This window comes from Eleutherodactylus coqui, chromosome 1, assembly GCF_035609145.1.
Source record: "Eleutherodactylus coqui strain aEleCoq1 chromosome 1, aEleCoq1.hap1, whole genome shotgun sequence".
Lineage (NCBI taxonomy): Eukaryota > Metazoa > Chordata > Amphibia > Anura > Eleutherodactylidae > Eleutherodactylus > Eleutherodactylus coqui.
In genome coordinates this window covers 245,530,180-245,552,118 of record NC_089837.1, presented here as the reverse complement: position 1 = coordinate 245,552,118, position 21,939 = coordinate 245,530,180, and positions in this window count along the sequence as shown.

The following is a 21,939-nucleotide window of genomic DNA, read 5'->3' as shown; positions in this document are numbered from 1 at the left end:
CACAGCCAATCACAGGCATTCAATGACATCATTGTCATTGGCTGTGATTGGCTGAAGGCACGTGTGTTTCTGGAGGCGGGGATTTAAAGCCCTCCGTAGAGAAATCAATGCTCTGCCGGGAACCAGGAGGGAGCAACAGCCTGCAGGAGCACCGCAGAACACCAGGAGGGAGTGACAGCCTGCAGGAGCGCCGCAGAACGTCAGAAGAAGTAAGTAATGATTTTTATTCTTTGCTCCACTGTATTGCCGGCGCATAAGGTGACAGTTGGGGGGTCGTCTTATACGCCCGGTCGCCTTATACGCCGGTATATATTTTTATTGTAACACATTTCTGGATAAATTGCAGGGAAGAGGTTATATATTTAACCCCTTCCCGACAATTCATCCTGCGATCGCCGGCAGCCCATTGCTTTCAGTGGAACCTGCTGTATTGCTGGCTCCATTGAATTCAATGGGCAAACATCGTTCTTCTCTGCCACAGCTGTTACAGCTGTGGCAGAGAAGAAGGATTTGTCTTCTATATGTTCTCAATGGGGTCGGCGCTGCTGCCGCCAGCCCCATTGAGCTCATATAGAGAAGATTTATGGCCTTAGGAAGGACCGTTGGGGTTCTTGAAACCTAAAATACTCCTAACACTCTCCTTATAGCAGCTCCAACACGATAGCACTTTCCCTGAACTAATGTCAGAATGCATCCGTAGCGAGCCGCGGGAGGGGCAGATTTCAATACTCGGGTGACACCTAATCTCGCCAGCCACTCACTGCAGGGGGGTGGTATAGGGCTTGAACGTTGCAGGGGGAAGTTGTAATGCCTTCCCTGTCTTTCTATTGGCCAGAAAAGCGAGCAAATTTCTCAGGGAAGAAAATGAAAGTGACTCGAACATCACGTGGTGCTCGTTACGAGTAACGAGCATCTCGAACACCCTAATACTCAAACGAGTATCAAGCTCGGACGAGTATGCTCGCTCATCTCTAGTTACATAAAGATACTTTATTCTACCTTATCTTATAATACCTTATGTAATTTTACTGTATTCTTCCTTACTTTACGTTACGTTATCTTATGTTATCTTACTATATTTTATCCTACCATACCATACGTTATATAAAGATACTGTATTCTACCTTATCTTAACATACTTCATGTAATCTTACTGTATTCTTCCTTACTTACCTTATGCTATTTTACTATCTTTTATTTTACCTTATCTTAACGTACCTTTAGTAATCTCACTGTATTATACCTCACGTTCTCCTATCTTACAATACCTTATGTAATCTTACTGTATTCTACCATTTTGTAACTTATGTTACAATACCTTATGTTATCTTACTGTATTTCACCTTATTTAATCTTGTCTTACCATACCTTATGTAATAATACTATATAGTCTACCTTAACCATAAGCCACACCTTATGTAATGAAACTGTATTGTACCTTATGTTACTATACCTTAAGTAATGTTTCTGTATTCCACCTTATTTTATCTAATGTTATCTTATGTTATCTTGTTATCTTACTGTATTTCACATTATTTTATTTTATCTTATCTTATTCTAATCTTATCACCTTATTCTATTTTGTCTTACCATACATTATGTAGTGATACTATATTTCACCTTAACTTACCATACCTTATGTAATTATACTGTACTTTACCTTATCTTACCATACCTCATGTCATGTGACTGTACTTTACCTTATCTTTCCATACCTTACCTTATGTAATGATACTGAATTCTACCTTATTACCATACCTTATGTAATCTTACAGAATTCTACCTTATTCTACTGTGCAAAATTACCAAACTTTGCTATCTTATTAGTATTTCACCTTATTTTATCATATTTTACTATACCTTTTGTAATCATCCTGTATTTTACCTTATCTTACCCTAGCTCATGTTATGTTACTGTATCTTACCTTATTTTATCCTATCGTTCCATACCTTACCTTACATAATGATAATGTGTTCTACCTTAACTTACCATATCTTATGTAATCTTACTATATTCTACCTTCCTTTATCTTATGTTATCTTACCATATTTTATTTGAATGGGTGAGTGAGTGCTGCCTCTGATTGGCTCAGCACAGGGACCAATTAGGGGCAGCTCTCACTCACACCCATTCATGAATTCATCAATGGGTGTGAGTGAGAGCTGCCTCTGATTGGTCAGGCTGTGACCAATCAGAGGCAGCTCATTCAGCAGGCGGGGATTTTAAATCCCCGGCTGCTGAATACTACTCTGAGCAGTTCAGGAGAACTGCCGCCGGCTGCGGCTGCACCCTGTCTGCCGGGACAAGGTGAGTATATATATTTTTTTTGTTTTTACACATTTCTGGATGAATTTCAGGGAAGGGCTTATATATTTAAGCCCTTCCCGAAAAATTCATCCCGCGATCGCCCGCAGCGCATTGCTTTCAATGGAGTGGGCTGTATTGCCGGCTCCATTGAATTCAATGTGCTGGACAGCTCCGGCCCGTTTCTATTGAAACGCGGCTAGGAGCAGTATTTTCGGGCGATTTTTCTGCCCCGGTCACCCGATTTGCGGATGCGCATCCGCAAATCGCGTGAAAAAACGCCCGTGTGACTAAGGCCTTACTGTAATTTTCCTCATTTTACTATACCTTATGTAATATTATTGTATTTTACCTTATGCTACCATACCTTATCTTATGTTATTATACCTTATGTAATCTTACTGTATTCTATTTTCTGTTACCAAACCTTATGTAATACTGCAGTATTCTACCTTTCATACCTTGCTACGTTACCAAACCTTATGTTATCTTACTGTATTTTACCTTATTTTATCTTATCTTAGCATACCTTCTGTAACTATACTGTATTTTACCTTATCTTACCATACCTCATGTTATGTGACTGTACTTTACCTAATCTTTTCATACCTTACCTTATGAAATGATACTGAATTCTACCTTGTTATCATACCTTATATAATCTTACTGAACGCTACCTTAATTTGCCTTGTTACCTTATGTTCTCTTACTATATTTTATTTTACCAGGCATTATGTAATCTGACTAAACTCTACCATATTTTACCATACCTTATGTAATCTTACTGTATTCTATCTTATTTTATCTTATGTTATCTTACTATGTTTTATTTTACCATACCTTATGTGAAGATACTGTATTCTACCATATCTTACCATACATTATGTAATCATACTGTATTTTACCTTACCTTATCTTACCTCATTTATGTTACTGTATTTTATCTTATTTTATCTTATCTTTCCATACTTTACCTTACTTACTTATACTGTCTCCTACCTTAAGTTACCATACCTTATACAATCTTACTGTAATTTTCCTCATTTTAATATACCTGATGTTATATTATTGTATTTTACCTTATGCTACCATACGTTATCTTATGTTATTATACCTTATGTAATCTTACTGTATTCTATTTTCTGTTACCAAACATTATGTAATACTACAGTATTATACCTTTTACAGTTTGCTACGTTACCAAACCTTATGTTATCTTACTGTATTTTACCTTATTTTATCTTATCTTACCATACCTTCTGTAATTATACTGTACTTTGCCTTATCTTACCATACCTCATGTCATGTGACTGTACTATACCTTATCTTTCCATACCTTACCTTATGTAATGATAATGAATTCTACCTTATTACCATACCTCATGTAATCTTACTGTTTTCTAGCTTATTTTACTTTTGTTATCTTATGTTACCGTACCTTATGTAATCTTACATTATTTTACCTCATGTTACCATACCTTATATAATATTACTGTATTTTACCTTATGTTACCATACCTTATGTAATATTACTGTATTTCACCTTATCTTATGCTACCATACCTTATGTTATCTTACTCTATTCTATTTTATGTTACCAAACCTTATGAAATCTTACTGTATTTTACCTTATTCTACTTTGCTACATTACGAAACGTTATGTTATCTTACTGTATGTCACCTTATATTATCTTATCTTACCATACCTTGTGTAATTATACTGTATTTTACCTTATCTTCCCATACCTCATGTTATGTTACTGTACTTTACTTTATTTTTCTATACCTATATTATGATTAGAGATGAGCGAGCACCAAAATGCTCGGGTGCTCGTTACTCGAGACGAATTTTTCGCGATGCTCGAGGGTTCGTTTCGAGTAACGAACCCCATTGAAGTCAATGGGCGACTCGAGCATTTTTGTATATCGCCGATGCTCGCTAAGGTTTTCATTTGTGAAAATCGGGGCAATTCAAGAAAGTGATGGGAACGACACAGAAACGCATAGGGCAGGCGAGGGGCTACATGTTGGGCTGCATATGAAGTTCACAGGTCCCACTATTAAGCCACAATAGCAGCAAGAGTGGGCCCCCCCCAACAACTTTAACATCTGAAAAGCCCTCATTAGCAATGCATACCTTAGCTAAGCACCACACTACCTCCAACAAAGCACAATCACTGCCTGCATGACACTCCACTGCCACTTCTCCTGGGTTGCATGCTGCCAAATCCCCCCCCCCCCCCCCACGACCCAGTGTCCACAGCGCATACCAAACTGTCCCTGCCCAGCCTTCAGCTGCCCTCATGCCACGCCACCCTCATGTCTATTTATAAGTGTGTCTGCCACAGGAAAAGCAGGCACACACTGCAGAGGGTTGGCACGGCTAGGCAGCGACCCTCTTTAAAAGGGGCGGGGCGATAGCCCACAATGCTGTACAGAAGCAATGAGAAATCCAATCCTGTGCCACCTCCATCTGGAGCTGCACACGTGGGCATAGCAATGGGGAACCTATGTGCCACACACTATTCATTCTGTCAAGGTGTCTGCATGCCCCAGTCAGACTGGTAATATGTACCTTAACAGTAACCGCGGTTTTTTATATATAGTCACAGGCAGGTACAACTCCGCAATGGGAATTCCGTGTGCACCCACAGCATGGGTGGCTCCCTGGAACCCACCGGCGGTACATAAAAATATCCCATTGCATTGCCCATCACAGCTGAGGTAGTAATGTCATGTTTAATGCAGGTGGGCTTCGGCCCACACTGCATGCCCCAGTCAGACTGGGGTTCTTTAGAAGTGGAAACAGATGCATTTACAACTCCCTGTGGACCCGCAGCATGGGTGGGTGCCAGGAAGCCACCGGCGGTACATAAATATATCCCATTGCATTGCCCAACACAGCTGAGGTAGTAATGTCATGTTTAATGCAGGTGGGCTTCGGCCCACACTGCATGCCCCAGTCAGACTGGGGTTCTTTAGAAGTGGACACAGATGCATTTACAACTCCCTGTGGACCCACAGCATGGGTGGGTGCCAGGACGCCACGGGCGGTACATAAAAATATCCCATTGCAGTGCCCAACACAGCTGAGGTAATGTTGTGCTTAATGCAGGTGGGCTTCGGCCCACACTGCATGCCCCAGTCAGACTGGGGTTCTTTAGAAGTGGAAACAGATGCATTTACAACTCCCTGTGGACCCAAAGCATGGGTGGGTGCCAGGAAGCCACCGGCGGTACATAAATATATCCCATTGCATTGCCCAACACAGCTGAGGTAGTAATGTCATGTTTAATGCAGGAGGGCTTCGGCCCACACTGCATGCCCCAGTCAGACTGGGGTTCTTTAGAAGTGGAAACAGATGCATTTACAACTCCCTGTGGACCCGCAGCATGGGTGGCTCCCTGAAACCCACCGGCGGTACATAAAAATATCCCATTGCATTGCCCATCACAGCTGAGGTAGTAATGTCATGTTTAATGCAGGAGGGTTTCAGCCCACACTGCATGCCCCAGTCAGACTGGGGTTCTTTAGAAGTGGAAACAGATGCATTTACAACTCCCTGTGGACCCACAGCATGGGTGGGTGCCAGGAAGCCACCGGCGGTACATAAAAATATCCCATTGCAGTGCCCAACACAGCTGAGGTAATGTCGTGCTTAATGCAGGTGGGCTTCGGCCCACACTGCATGCCCCAGTCAGACTGGGGTTCTTTAGAAGTGGACACATGCAGTTACAACTCCCTGTGGACCCACAGCATGGGTGGGTGCCAGGAAGCCACCGGCGGTACATAAAAATATCCCATTGCATTGCCCATCACAGCTGAGGTAATGTCGTGCTTAATGCAGGTGGGCTTCGGCCCACACTGCATGCCCCAGTCAGACTGGGGTTCTTTAGAAGTGGACACATGCAGTTACAACTCCCTGTGGACCCACGGCATGGGTGGCTCCCTGGAACCCACTGGCGGTACATAAATATATCCCATTGCATTGCCCATCACAGCTGAGGTAATGTCGTGCTTAATGCAGGTGGGCTTCGGCCCACACTGCATGCCCCAGACAGACTGGGGTTCTTTAGAAGTGGAAACAGATGCATTTACAACTCCCTGTGGACCCACAGCATGGGTGGGTGCCAGAAAGCCAAGGGCGGTACATAAATATATCCCATTGCATTGCCCAACACAGCTGAGGTAGTAATGTCATGTTTAATGCAGGTGGGCTTCGGCCCACACTGCATGCCCCAGTCAGACTGGGGTTCTTTAGAAGTGGAAACAGATGCATTTACAACTCTCTGTGGACCCACAGCATGGGTGGCTCCCTGGAACCCACCGGCGGTACATAAAAATATCCCATTGCATTGCCCATCACAGCTGAGGTAGTAATGTCATGTTTAATGCAGGTGGGCTTCGGCCCACACTCCATGCCCCAGTCAGACTGGGGTTCTTTAGAAGTGGAAACAGATGCATTTACAACTCCCTGTGGACCCACAGCATGGGTGGGTGCCAGGAAGCCACCGGCGGTACATAAAAATATCCCATTGCAGTGCCCAACACAGCTGAGGTAATGTCGTGCTTAATGCAGGTGGGCTTCGGCCCACACTGCATGCCCCAGTCAGACTGGGGTTCTTTAGAAGTGGACACATGCAGTTACAACTCCCTGTGGACCCACAGCATGGGTGGCTCCCTGGAACCCACCGGCGGTACATAAATATATCCCATTGCATTGCCCATCACAGCTGAGGTAATGTCGTGCTTAATGCAGGTGGGCTTCGGCCCACACTGCATGCCCCAGTCAGACTGGGGTTCTTTAGAAGTGGAAACAGATGCATTTACAACTCCCTGTGGACCCACAGCATGGGTGGGTGCCAGGAAGCCACCGGCGGTACATAAATATATCCCATTGCATTGCCCAACACAGCGGATGTAACGTCAGCTGTAATGCAGGTGGGCTAAAAATTCATTTGATTACACTGTAGGCGAGGGCCCACAAAAATTGCTGTATCAACAGTACTAATGTACATCCGAAAAATTGGCCATGGCCAACCAAGAGGGCAGGTGAAACCCATTAATCGCTTTGGTTAATGTGGCTTAATTGGTAACTAGGCCAGGAGGCAGCCCAGTTAAAATAAAAATTGGTGGAGGTGAAAGTTTAAACGCTTTAATGAGCATTGAAACGTATAAAAATTGTTTAGAAAAATTATATGACTGAGCCTTGCGGGCCTAAGAAAAATTGCCCGTTCGGCGTGATTATGTGAGGTTTCAGGAGGAGGAGCAGGAGGAGGAGGAGGAATATTATACACAGATGGATGAAGCGAAAAGGTCCCCGTTTTTGATGGGGATACAGAACGATGCTTCCATCCGCGGGTGCAGCCTACCTATTGCTTACGTATCGCTGCTGTCCGCTGGTGGAGAAGAGAAGTCTGGGGAAATCTAGGCTTTGTTCATCTTGATGAGTGTAAGCCTGTCGGCACTGTCGGTTGACAGGCGGGTACGCTTATCTGTGATGATTCCCCCAGCCACACTAAACACCCTCTCTGACAAGACGCTAGCCGCAGGACAAGCAAGCACCTCCAGGGCATACAGCGCGAGTTCAGGCCACATGTCCAGCTTCGACACCCAGTAGTTGTAGGGGGCAGAGGCGTCACCGAGGACGGTCGTGCGATCGGCTACGTACTCCCTCACCATCCTTTTACAGTGCTCCCGCCGACTCAGCCGTGACTGGGGAGCGGTGACACAGTCTTGCTGGGGAGCCATAAAGCTGTCAAGGGCCTTAAAGAGTGTTGGCCTGCCTGTGCTGTACATGCTGCCTCCCCTGCTACCTGGCCCTCGGAACTGCGCCTTCGGCCACTAGCGCTGTCGGATGGGAATTTTACCATCAGTTTGTCCGCCAGGGTCCTGTGGTATAGTAACACTCTCGAACCCCTTTCCTCTTCGGGTATGAGAGTGGAAAGGTTCTCCTTATACCGTGGGTCGAGCAGTGTGTACACCCAGTAATCCGTAGTGGCCAGAATGCGTGTAACACGAGGGTCACGAGAAAGGCATCCTAACATGAAGTCAGCCATGTATGCCAGGGTACCTGTACGCAACACATGGCTGTCCTCACTAGGAAGATCACTTTCAGGATCCTCCTCCTCCTCCTCCTCCTCCTCCTCAGGCCATACACGCTGAAAGGATGACAGGCCAGCAGCATGTGTACCCTCACCAGTGGGCCAAGCTGTGTCTTCCCCCTCCTCCTCATCTTCCTCCTCCTCCTCCTCCTCCTCCTCCTCACCGCGCTGAGATATAGACAGAAGGGTGCTCTGACTATCCAGCGACATACTGTCTTCTCCCGTCTCTGTTTCCGAGTGCAAAGCGTCTGCCTTTATGGTTTGCAGGGAACTTCTCAAGAGGCATAAAAGAGGAATGGTGACGCTAATGATTGCAGCATCGCCGCTCACCACCTGGGTAGACTCCTCAAAGTTTCGAAGGACCTGGCAGATGTCTGCCAACCAGGCCCACTCTTCTGAAAAGAATTGAGGAGGCTGACTCCCACTGCACCGCCCATGTTAGAGTTGGTATTCCACTATAGCTCTACGCTGCTCATAGAGCCTGGCCAACATGTGGAGCGTAGAGTTCCACCGTGTGGGCACGTCGCACAGCAGTCGGTGCACTGGCAGATTAAACCGATGTTGCAGGGTGCGCAGGGTGGCAGCGTCCGTGTGGGACTTGCGGAAATGTGCGCAGAGCCGGCGCACCTTTCCGAACAGGTCTGACAAGCGTGGGTAGCTTTGAACCACCAAATTAAAGACGTGGGCCAGGCATGGCACGTGCGTGAGGCTGCCGAGCTGCAGAGCCGCCACCAGGTTACGGCCGTTGTCACACACGACCATGCCCGGTTGGAGGCTCAGCGGCGCAAGCCAGCGGACGGTCTGCTCTGTCAGACCCTGCAGCAGTTCGTGGGCAGTGTGCCTCCTATCTCCTAAGCTGAGTAGTTTCAGCACGGCCTGCTGACGCTTGCCCACCGCTGTGCTGCCACGACGTGCGACACCGACTGCTGGCGTCGTACTGCTGCTGCTGACACATCTTGATTGCGAGACAGAGGTTGCGTTGGAGGAGGAGGGTGCTTTAGTGGAGGAAGCATATACCGCCGCAGATACCACCACCGAGCTGGGGCCCGCAATTCTGGGGGTGGGAAGGACGTGAGCGGTCCCAGGCTCTGACTCTGTCCCAGCCTCCACTAAATTCACCCAATGTGCCGTCAGGGAGATATAGTGGCCCTGCCCGCCTGTGCTTGTCCACGTGTCCGTTGTTAAGTGGACCTTGGCAGTAACCTCGTTGGTGAGGGCACGTACAATGTTGGGGGAGACGTGGTCGTGCAGGGCTGGGATGGCACATCGGGAAAAATAGTGGCGACTGGGAACTGAGTATCGCGGGGCCGCCGCCGCCATCATACTTTTGAAGGACTCCGTTTCCACAACCCTATACGGCAGCATCTCCAGGCTGATAAATTTGGCTACGTGCACGTTTAACGCTTGAGCGTGCGGGTGCGTGGCGGCGTACTTGCGCTTGCGCTCAAACACTTGCGCTAGCGACGGCTGGACGTTGCACTGAGAGACATTGGTGGATGGGGCCGAGGACAGCGGAGGTGAGGGTGTGGGTGCAGGCCAGGAGACGGTAGTGCCTGTGTCCTCAGAGCGGGGTTGGATCTCAGTGGCAGGTTGGGGCACAGGGGGAGAGGCAGCGGTGCAAACCGGAGGCGGTGAACGGCCTTCGTCCCACCTTGTGGGGTGCTTGGCCATCATATGTCTGCGCATGCTGGTGGTGGTGAGGCTGCTGGTGGTGGCTCCCCGGCTGATCTTGGCGCGACAAACCTTGCACACCACTATTCGTCGGTCGTCTGCACTCTCAGTGAAAAACTGCCAGACCTTTGAGCACCTCGGCCTCTGCAGGGTGGCATGGCGCGAGGGGGCGCTTTGGGAAACACTTGGTGGATTATTCGGTCTGGCCCTGCCTCTACCCCTGGACACCGCACTGCCTCTTGCAACCTGCCCTGCTGCTGACCTTGCCTCCCCCTCTGAAGACCTGTCCTCAGTAGGCGTAGCAAACCAGGTGGGGTCAGTCACCTCATCGTCCTGCTGCTCTTCCTCAGAATCCTCTGTGCGCTCCTCCCTCGGACTTAATGCCCTTACTACTACCTCACTGATAGACAACTGTGTCTCATCGTCATCGGCCTCCTCACCCACTGAAAGGTCTTGAGACAGTTGCCGGAAGTCCCCAGCCTCATCCCCCGGACCCCGGGAACTTTCCAAAGGTTGGGCATCAGTGACGATAAACTCCTCTGGTGGGAGAGGAACCACTGCTGCCCAATCTGAGCAGGGGCCCGAGAACAGTTCCTGGGAGTGTTCCCGCTCCTCAGAATGTCTCATTTTCATGGAGTGAGGAGGCTGGGAGGAAGGAGGAGCAGCAGCCAGAGGATTCTCAGTTGCAGCAGTGGACGGCGCAGAACTCTGGGTGGACGATAGGTTGCTGGAAGCACTTTCTGCCATCCACGACAGGACCTGCTCACACTGCTCATTTTCTAATAAAGGTCTACCGCGTGGACCCATTAAATGTGCTATGAATGTGGGGATGCCAGAAACGTGCCTCTCTCCTAATCCCGCAGCAGTCGGCTGCGATACACCTGGATCAGGAGCTCGGCCTGTGCCCACACCCGGACTAGGGCCTCCGTGTCCTCGGCCGCGCCCACGTCCCCTAGGCCTACCCCTACCCCTCAGCATGCTGTATTACCAAGAATGCAGTAACACAACACTGTAATTAAATGTGCCGCTTATTGGCCTGTGGTTGGAGGCTGACTTCGCTTACGGAACGACAGGAAATAATTTGGCGCAAGCCTGCTGTAACACTTAGCTGCCTGCGTATTTATTTGGAGAAATAGTACCCCCAGCAGACACGGACCCAGAACACTGAGCAGAGTGACAGGCAGGCCAAATAGATTTTTTTTTAAATCTTTTTTTCAAAAGGACCACTGCGTATATTCAATCTAATTTGTCTTCTGGCCCTGCCTACACAATTCTGTCCCTGGACTATGTGACGGAACTGCAGTGTTGCACTGTTATTAAGTGCAACAGAGCGGTGATTTCAGAGCCAGGAAATAATTTGGCGCAAGCCTGCTGTAACACTTAGCTGCCTGCGTATTTATTTGGAGAAATAGTACCCCCAGCAGACACGGACCCAGAACACTGAGCAGAGTGACAGGCAGGCCAAATAGATTTTTTTAAAATCTTTTTGTCAAAAGGACCACTGCGTATATTCAATCTAATATGTCTTCTGGCCCTGCCTACACAATTCTGTCCCTGGACTGTGTGACGGAACTGCAGTGTTGCACTGTTATTAAGTGCAACAGACCGGTGATTTCAGAGCCAGGAAATAATTTGGCGCAAGCCTGCTGTAACACTTAGCTGCCTGCGTATTTATTTGGAGAAATAGTACCCCCAGCAGACACGGACCCAGAACACTGAGCAGAGTGACAGGCAGGCCAAATAGATTTTTTTAAAATCTTTTTTTCAAAAGGACCACTGCGTATATTCAATCTATAATATGTCTTCTGGCCCTGCCTACACAATTCTATCCCTGGAGTATTACTGCAGGGCGCAATGTTCTGCACGGCCGATATACCAAAAAAAAAAAAATGTGCAACACTGCTAAAAGCAGCCTCCACAGTAGTGCACACGGTTAGATGTGGCCCTAAGAAGGACCGTTGGGGTTCTTGAAGCCTACACTAACTCCTAACACTCTCCCTGCCTAACCACCACTTCTGTCCCTGTAGTATTACTGCAGGGCGCAATGCTCTGCACGGCCGATATAGCAAAAAAAAAAAAAGTGTAACACTGCTAACAGCAGCCTCCACAGTACTGCACATGGTTAGATGTGGCCCTAAGAAGGACCGTTGGGGTTCTTGAAGCCTACACTAACTCCTAACACTCTCCCTACAGCAGCTCCAGCACGATAGCACTGTCCCTCAGCTAAGTCACAACGCATCTGAGGCGAGCCGCGGGAGGGGCCGATTTTTATACTCGGGTGACACCTGATCTCCCCAGCCACTCACTGCAGGGGGGTGGTATAGGGCTTGAACGTCACAGGGGGAAGTTGTAATGCCTTCCCTGTCTTTCAATTGGCCAGAAAAGCGTGCTAACGTCTCAGAGAGGAAAGTGAAAGTAACTCGAACATCGCGTGGTACTCGTTACGAGTAACGAGCATCTCGAACACGCTAATACTCGAACGAGTATCAAGCTCGGACGAGTACGTTCGCTCATCTCTAATTATGATACTGAGATCTACCTTGCTACCATACCTTAAGTAACTTATCTTCAGAGTTGGAGCAGCATGTAGGGTACAGATGAATGGACTTTTCACACAGCCTTTTTCTTAATCAAATGAACACTTTATTTACCTCCATAGATGACAGTCAACGTTTTGACCATAAGGCAGCGTTTTTTTTCAAGTCGAAAAAGACCGGTGACTTACGGTCTTACTTTACCTTATGTTGTCTTACTGTATTTCACCTTATTTTTTCTTTTCTTCTCTTACCTTCTGTAATTATTCTGTATTTTACCTCATCTTACCATACCTCATGGTATGTTACTGTACTTTACCTTACCTTACCATACCTTCTGTAATTATACTGTATTTTTCCTTATCTTACCATACCTCATGTCATATGACTGTACTTTACCTTATCTTTCCATACATTACCTTATGTAATGATTATGAATTCTACCTTGTTCTAATGCCTTATGTAATCTTACTGTACTCTACCTTACTTTACCTTTTTATCTTATGTTATCTTACTATATTTTATTTCACCAGACATTATGAAATCTTTACTAAACTCTACCTTATTTTACCATACCTTATGTAATCTTACTGTAATTTACCTTACCGTATCTTGTGTTTTCTTTTTTATATTTTATCTTACCATACGTTAGGTAAAAATACTGTATTCTACCTTATCTAACCATACCATCTGTAAACTCACTGTACTCTACCTGATGTACTCTTATCTTACCATACCTTATGTAATCTAACTGTACTCTACCTTATGTTATCTTGTTACCATACGTTATGTTATCTTACTGTATTTCACCTTATTCTATCTTGTCTTACCATACATTATGTAATAATACTATATTCCACCTTAACTTACCATACCTTATGTAATTATACTGCACTTTACCTTATCTTACCATACCTCATGTCATGTGACTGTACTTTACCTTATCTTTCCATACCTTACCTTATGTAATGATACTGAATTCTACCTTATTACCATACCTTATGTAATCTTACTGTTTTCTAGCTTATTTTGCTTTCTTTGATGTTACCGTACCTCATTTAATCTTACATTATTTTACCTCATGTTACCACACCTTATGTAATATTACTGTATTTCACCTTATCTTATGCTACCATACCTTACGTAATCTTACTCTATTCTATTTTATGTTACAAAACTTTATGAAATCTTACTGTAGTTTACCTTATTCTACTTTGCTACATAACCAAACATTATGTTATCTTACTGTATGTCACCTTATATTATCACATCTTACCATACCTTGTGTAATTATACTGTATTTAACCTTATCTTCCCATACCTCATGTTATGTTACTGTACTTTACTTTATTTTTCTATACCTTCCTTTAGATTATGATACTGAATTCCACCTTGCTACCATACCTTAACTAACCTATCTTCAGAGTCGGAGCAGCATGTAGGATACAGATGAATGAACTTTTTCACACAGCCTTTTTCTTCATCAAATGAACACTTCATTTACCTCCATAGATGACAGACAACGTTTTGACCTTAAGGCACTGTTTTTTTTCAAGTCGAAAAAGACCGGTGACTTACGGTCTTACTTTACCTTATGTTGTCTTACTATATTTCACCTTATTTTTTCTTTTCTTCTCTTACCTTCTGTAATTATACTGTATTTTACCTCATCTTACCATACCTCATGGCATGTTACTGTACTTTACCTTACCTTACCATACCTTCTGTAATTATACTGTATTTTACCTTATCTTACCATACCTCATGTCATATGACTGTACTTTACCTTATCTTTCCATACCTTACCTTATGTAATGATACTGAATTCTACCTTGTTACCATACCTTATGTAATCTTACTTTATTCTATCTTATTTTACTTTATCTTATGTAACCATACCTTATGTAATCTTACATTATTTGACCTCATGTTAACATACCTTATGGAATATTACTGTATTTTACCTTATGATACTATACCTTATGTAATCTTACTGTATTTTACCTTACTGTATCTTATGTTTTCTTTTTTATATTTTCTCTTACCATACGTTAGGTAAAAATAGTGTATTCTAGCTTATCTAACCATACCATCTGTAAACTTACTGTACTCTACCTGATGTTCTCTTATCTTACCATACATTATGTAATCTAACTGTACTCTACCTTATGTTATCTTGTTACCATACTTTATGTTATCTTACTGTATTTCACCTTATTCTATCTTGTCTTACCATACATTATGTAATAATACTATATTCCACCTTAACTTACCATACCTTATGTAATTATACTGTACTTTACCTTATCTTACCATACCTCATGTCATGTGACTGTACTTTACCTTATCTTTCCATACCTTACCTTATGTAATTATGATACTGAATTCTACCTTATTACCATACCTTATGTAATCTTACTGTATTATAGCTTATTTTACTTTCTTTGATGTTACCGTACCTCATTTAATCTTACATTATTTTACCTCATGTTACCACACCTTATGTAATATTACTGTATTTTACCTTATGTTACCATATCTTATGTAATATTACTGTATTTCATCTTATCTTATGCTACCATACCTTATGTAATCTTACTCTATTCTATTTTATGTTACCAAACCTTATGAAATCTTACTGTATTTCACCTTATTTTACTTTGCTACATTACCAAACGTTATGTTATCTTACTTTTTGTCCCCTTATATTATCTTATCTTACCATACCTTGCGTAATTATACTGTATTTTACCTTATCTTCCCATAACTCATGTTATTTTACTGTACTTTACTTTATTTTTCTATACTGTACTTTAGATTATGATACTGAAGTCTACCTTGCTACCATACGTTAACTAACTTATCTTCAGAGTTGGAGCAGCATGTAGGGTACAGATGAATGAACTTTTTCACACAGCCTTTTTATTGATCAAATGAACACTTTATTTACCTCCATAGATGACAGATAACGTTTTGACCATAAGGCACCGTTTTTTTTCAAGTCAAAAAAGACCGGTGACTTATGGTCTTACTTTACCTTATGTTGTCTTACTGTATTTCACCTTATTTTTTCTTTTCTTCTCTTACCTTCTGTAATTATACTGTATTTGACCTCATCTTACCATTCCTCATGGTATGTTACTGTACTTTACCTTACCTTACCATACCTTCTGTAATTATACTGTATTTCACCTTTTCTTACCATACCTGATGTCATATGACTGTACTTTACCTTATCTTTCCATACCTTACCTTATACTTATACTGAACTTACCTTACCTTATACTGAATTCTACCTTGTTATCATACCTTATGTAATCTTACTTTATTCTATCTTATTTTACTTTATCTTATGTAACCATACCTTATGTAATCTTACACTATTTTGCTTCATGTTAACATACCTTATGGAATATTACTGTATTTTACCTTATGATACTATACCTTATGTAATCTTACTGTATTCTATTTTATGTTATCAAAGCTTATGAAATATTACAGTATTCTACCTTTTCTACTTTGCTACGTTACCAAACCTTATGTAATCAAACTGCACTCTACCTTATGTTACCATACCTTAAGTAATCTTTCCGTGTTCTAGTTTTCTTATGCAATGTGATCTTATGTTACTATACCTTGTTATCTAACTGTATTTCACCTCATTTTCTGTTATCTTACCATACCTTACCTCATGTTATGTTGCTGTAGTTTACATTATTTTTCCATACCTTCCCTTATGTAATCTTAGTGTATTGCACTTCATATATTCTTATATTAGCATTCCTTATGTTATCTTACTGTGGTTACCTTATTTTATCTTATCCTACCATACCTTCTGTAATTATACTGTATTTTACCTTACCTGATCTTACCCTACCTCATTTATGTTACTGTATTTTACCTTATTGTATCTTACCTTATGTAATATTATTGTATTTTACTTTATGTTACCATACCTTATATAATTTTGCTGTATTTCACCTTATCTTATGCTGCCATACCTTATATAATCTTACTGTATTCTATTTTATGTTACCAACCTTATGTTATATTACAGTATTCTACCTCTTCTACTTTGCTACATTACCAAACCTGATGTCATCTTACTGTATTTCACCTTATTGTATCTTATCTTAGCATACCTTCTGTAATTATAGTATATATTTTACCTTATCTTACCATACCTCATGTCGTGTGACTGTACTTTACCTTATTTTTCCATACCTTACCTTATGTAATGATAATGAATTCTACCTTGTTATCATGGTTTATGTAATCTTACTGTACTCTACCTTACTGTATTTTGATATCTTATGTTATCTTTCTATATTTTATTTCGCTAGACATTATGTAATCCTACTAAACTCTACCTTATTTTACCATGCCTTATGTAATCTTACTGTATTTTACCTTACTGTATCTTATGTTTTCTTTTTTATATTTTATCTTACCATACGTTAGGTAAAAATACTGCATTCTACCTTATCTAACCATACCATATGTAAACTCACTGTACTCTACCTGATGTTCTCTTATCTTACCATATATTATGTAATCTAACTGTACTCTACCTTATGTTATCTTGTTACCATACTTTATGTTATCTTACTCTGTTTCACCTTATTCTATCGTGTCTTATCATACATTATGTAATAATACTATATTCCACCTTAACTTACCATACCTTATGTAATTATACAGTATTTTACCTTATCTTACCATACCTCATGTCATGTGACTGTACTTTACCTTATCTTTCCATATCTTACCTTATGTAATGATACTGAATTCTACCTTATTACCATACCTTATGTAATCTTACTGTTTTTTAGCTTATTTTACTCTGTTATCTTATGTTACCGTACCTTATGTAATCTTACATTACTTTACCTCATGTTACCACACGTTATGTAATATTACTGTATTTTACCTTATGTTACCATACCTTATGTAATATTACTGTATGTCACCTTATCTTATGCTACCATACCTTATGTAATCTTACTCTATTCTATTTTATGTTACCAAACCTTATGAAATCTTACTTTTTTTTACCTTATTCTACTTTGCTACATTACCAAACGTTATGTCATCTTACTGTATGTCACCTTATATTATCTTATCTTACCATATCTTGTGTAATTGTACTGTATTTTACCTTATATTCTCATACCTCATGTTATGTTACTGTACTTTACTTTATTTTTCTATACCTTACTTTAGAATATGATAGTGAATTCTACCTTGTTACCATAACTTAAGTAACTTATCTTCAGGGTTGGAGCAGCATGTAGGGTACAGATGAATGAACTTTTTCACACAGCCTTTTTCTTGATCAAATGAACACTTTATTTACCTCCGTAGATGACAGACAACTAGAGATGAGCGAACGTACTCGTTTTGAGTAATTACTCGATCGAGCACCGCGTTTTTCGAGTACTTCCATACTCGGGTGAAAAGATTCTTTAATTATAGTATATATTTTACCTTATCTTACCATACCTCATGTCATGTGACTGTACTTTACCTTATCTTTCCATACCTTACCTCATGTAATGATAATGAATTCTACCTTGTTATCATGCCTTATGTAGTCTTAGGCCTTAGTCAGACGGGCGATTTTTCGCGCGATTTGCGGATCGCATGACGGATGCGCATCCGCAAATCGTGTGACCGGTGCGCGCAAGTCGCCCGCAAATCGCCCGAAAATCTGCTCCTAGCCGCGTTTCATTAGAAACGGGCCGGAGCTGTCCAGCGCATTGCATTCAATGGAGACGGCAATACAGCCGTCTCCATTGAAAGCAATGCGCTGTGGGCGAGCCCGGGATGAATTGTCGGTAAGGGCTTAAATATATAAGCCCTTCCCTGCAATCCATCCTAAAATGTGTTAAAATAAAAAAAAATTGTATACTCACCTTCTGCCGGCAGCCGGAGCTCCGTGCGGCCGTCCTGCAGTGGGTGTGAAGGGGGTGTGAGTCAGACCTGCCCCCTGATTGGCTCAGCGCTGAGCCAATCAGAGGCATGCCTCACTCACACCCATTCATGAATTCATGAATGGATGTGAGTCAGACCTGCCCCTGATTGGCTCAGCGCTGAGAGGCAGCAGTCACTCACCCATTCATGAATTCATGAATGGGTGTGTGAGTGAAACTTGCCTCTGATTGGTCAGGGCTGTGACCAATCAGAGGCAGATAATTCAGCAGGCGGGGATTTTAAAGCCCCGCCGGCTGAATAGTGCCAAGAAGCAGTTCAGGAGAACTGACAGCGGCCGCGGCTGGACTCCGGCTGCAGCGGAAAGGTGAGTATACAATTTTTTTTTATTTTAACACATTTTAGAATGAATTGCAGGGAAGGGTTTATATATTTAACCCCTTCCCGACAATTCACCCCGCGCACGCCGGCAGCCCATTGCTTTCAATGGAGCGGCTGTATTGCCGCTCCATTGAATTCAATGGGCAAACATAGTTCTTCTCTGTCACAGCTGTTACAGCTGTGGCAGAGAAGAATGATTTGTCTTCTATATGTTCTCAATGGGGTCGGCGCTGCTGCCGCCGGCCCCATTGAGCGCATATAGAGAAGAGAACAGGAATCGCAGATCGCAGATAGGTGCGATCTGCGATTTTTTGTTCTATAATTTATCGGACGAGCGCATAAAAAGCGCTCATGTGTCCGATACCATTGCAAAGCAATGGTTTTATAAAATCGCCGGCCGCATGCGCATGCGCAAATCGCGCGAAAAATCGCCCGTCTGACTAAGGCCTTACTGTACTCTACCTTACTTTACGTTGTTATCTTGTTATCTTCCTATATTTTATTTCACCAGACATTATGTAATCTTACTAAACTCTACCTTATTTTACCATACCTTATGTAATCTTACTGTATTTTACCTTACTGTATCTTATGTTTTCTTTTTTATATTTTATCTTACCATACGTTAAGTAAAAATACTGTATTCTACCTTATCTAACCATACCATATATAACCTCACTGTACCATACCTGATGTTCTCTCATCTTACCATACATTATGTAATCTAACTGTACTCTACCTTATGTTATCTTGCTACCATACTTTATGTTATCTTACTGTATTTCACCTTATTCTGTCTTGTCTTACCATACATTATGTAATAATACTATATTCCACCTTAACTTACCATACCCTATGTAATTATACAGTATTTTACCTTATCTTACCATACCTCATGTCATGTGACTGTACTTTACCTTATCTTTCCATATCTTACCTTATGTAATGATACTGAATTCTACCTTATTATCATACCTTATGTTATCTTACTGTTTTTTAGCTTATTTTACTCTGTTATCTTATGTTACCGTACCTTATGTAATCTTACATTAGTTTACCTCATGTTACCACACGTTATGTAATATTACTGTATTTTACCTTATGTTACCATACCTTATGTAATATTACTGTATGCCACCTTATGTTATGCTACCATACCTTATGTAATCTTACTCTATTCTATTTTATGTTACCAAACCTTATGAAATCTTACTTTTTTTTTACCTTAGTCTAGTTTGCTACATTACCAAACGTTATGTCATCTTACTGTATGTCACCTTATATTATCTTATCTTACCATATCTTGTGTAATTGTACTGTATTTTACCTTATCTTCTCATACCTCATGTTATGTTACTGTACTTTACTTTATTTTTCTATACCTTACTTTAGATTATGATAGTGAATTCTACCTTGTTACCATAACTTAAGTAACTTATCTTCAGGGTTGGAGCAGCATGTAGGGTACAGATGAATGAACTTTTTCACACAGCCTTTTTCTTGATCAAATGAACACTTTATTTACCTCCATAGATGACAGACAACTAGAGATGAGCGAACGTACTCGTTTTGAGTAATTACTCGATCGAGCACCGCGTTTTTCGAGTACTTCCATACTCGGGTGAAAAGATTCAGGGGCGCCGGGGGACGGGGGGAGGCTGGGGAGGCCTCTCTCTCTCTCTCTCCCTCCCACCCCCCGCTGAAACCCCCCCACTCACCCACGGCGCCCCCCGAATCTTTTTGCCCGAGTACGAAAGTACTCGAAAATCGCGGCACTCGGGCGAAAAAGTGGCGTGGCCGAGTAGGTTCGCTCATCTCTACAGACAACGTTTTGACCATAAGGCAGCGTTTTTTTTCAAGTCGAAAAAGACCGGTGACTTACGGTGTTACTTTTCCTTATGTTGTCTTACTGTATTTCACCTTATTTTTTCTTTTTTCGTCTTACCTTCTGTAATTATACTGTATTTTACCTCATCTTACCATACCTCATGGTATGTTACTGTACTTTACCTTACCTTACCATACCTTCTGTAATTATACTGTATTTTACCTTATCTTACCATACCTCATATCTAGAGATGAGCGAACACCAAAATGTTCGGGTGTTCGTTATTCGAAACGAACTTCCCGCGATGTTCGAGGGTTTGTTTCGAATAACGAACCCCATTGAAGTCAATGGGCGACCAGAGCATTTTTGTATTTCGCCGATGCTCGCTAAGGTTTTCATGTGTGAAAATCTGGGCAATTCAAGAAAGTGATGGGAATGACACAGAAACGGATAGGGCAGGCGAGGGGCTACATGTTGGGCTGCATCTCAAGTTCACAGGTCCCACTATTAAGCCACAATACCGGCAAGAGTGGGCCCCCCCCTCCCAACAACTTTTACTTCTGAAAAGCCCTCATTAGCATGGCATACCTTTGCTAAGCACCACACTAGCTACAACAAAGCACAATCACTGCCTGGATGACACTCCGCTGCCACTTCTCCTGGGTTACATGCTGACCAACCGCCCCCCCTCCCCCCCACAGCGCACACCAAAGTGTCCCTGCGCAGCCTTCAGCTGCCCTCATGCCACACCACCCTCATGTCTATTTAGAAGTGCGTCTGCCATGAGGAGGAACCGCAGGCACACACTGCAGAGGGTTGGCACGGCTAGGCAGCGACCCTCTTTAAAAGGGGCGGGGCGATAGCCCACAATGCTGTACAGAAGCAATGAGAAATATAATCCTGTGCCACCGCCATCAGGAGCTGCACACGTGGGCATAGCAATGGGGAACCTATGTGCCACACACTTCATTCTGTCAAGGTGTCTGCATGCCCCAGTCAGACTGGTAATATGTACCTTAACAGTAACCGCGTTGGTGGTAATGTGGTGGTGACTGCGGACCTAGTAGCACGGTTGTATTTTGTTGGTTTTCGGAATGCGGCCAGGATTAAGTGGGCCGTGGCGGGGGGATGGTGTGGGGGCTCTCTTGTTGTGTCGGTAAAGGTGAAATTCTTGGACTGCCACCA